General features: G+C 43.0%; 1 protein-coding gene across 1 annotated transcript in view; it reads left to right on the top strand.

Annotated features, from left to right (window-relative positions):
• HARS2 (histidyl-tRNA synthetase 2, mitochondrial) overlaps positions 1-1147 on the top strand; it is a 9003-nt gene that overhangs the window by 932 nt on the left and 6924 nt on the right. The gene's annotated exons all lie outside the window — the stretch shown is intronic.

Below are 1147 nucleotides of genomic sequence, written 5' to 3'. Positions count from 1 at the left end.
CCATCTCAGGCATATGGGGCTGGCGCCAACTCCTTTGAGCCACAGGTGCCGCCCCATAATGTTATATTTTTTAAGCAAAATATATCAACATTTCCACTAAATTGAGATGACTGCAGACCATAAGGGGGCTAATATTAAAATTTATCCCCAAAATGAATTTCAAAATTTTTTTTTCAGATTTCAGAGATTTCTTCATTTTGGAATTGCAGATGAAGCATTGTAGATTTGAACATCTCTTGAGGGGGAAAATTGAATCACTACATCCTCTATTTCTGGAAGAGCATACAGTCTATTGTTTGTGAAGTCTCTGATTCTCTTTTGCTTTGCTTGGGAAAGACTCTGTTGTCCTCTTAGCAGATATTTTGTGCTGTCATAAACAACACATCTTTTATTAATATTCAGTCTCCAGCATCTTACCAGTCTGGAGGGTTTGTTTGTTTGTTTTGGGTTTTTTTGAGACTCACTCTGTGCCCTGGGTAGAGTGCCATGGTGTCCTGGCTCACAGCAACCTTAAATTCCTGGGCTCAGGTGAACCCCTTTTCTCAGCCTGCTGAGTAGCTGAGACTACAGGTGCCCACCACAATCCCTGGTTTGTTTTTCTATTTATACTAGAGATGGGTCTTGCTTTTTGCTTAGGCTGGTCTGGAACTCCCTAGTTCAGGCCATCCACCTGCCCCAGCCTCCCCTAGAGTCCTGGGACTACAGGTGTGAACTGCCTCCCCTTGCCCCATCTTGAGTTTTTTTTATTTCAACAAGGACATCCATTTTTTATTCCACAGGCTTGCTCTGTGTCCCTGGGCTGATTCTCCTGTTTTCCAAGTTGCATTTTCTCTGTTTCCAAACCTGATAACCAGTGCTACCTTAAAAGTTCTTTTTTTTTTTTTCTATTTGAGTAGGAACAGAGAACTGCAGAAGATCATCATAATCTCTACCTCTAAATGGTTGGTGGTTGTAATGGTGGGTTATTCTGTATGTTTATTTTTCTCAGGTGCTTGTACTTTATGAGACATTTCAAAAATCCAAATATAGGCTCGGCGCCTGTGGCTCAAGTGGCTAAGGCACCAGCCACATGCACCTAAGGTGGCGGGTTCGAATCCCCAGCCCGGGCCCGCCAAACAACAATGATGGCTGCAACCAAAAAATGGCC

The sequence above is a fragment of the Otolemur garnettii genome, unplaced genomic scaffold (genome assembly GCF_000181295.1).
Source record: "Otolemur garnettii isolate 467f Iridium unplaced genomic scaffold, OtoGar3 scaffold00003, whole genome shotgun sequence".
Taxonomy (NCBI): domain Eukaryota; kingdom Metazoa; phylum Chordata; class Mammalia; order Primates; family Galagidae; genus Otolemur; species Otolemur garnettii.
The sequence above is the reverse complement of the archived record's forward strand: the minus strand, read 5'-3'. Positions and strand labels throughout refer to the sequence as shown.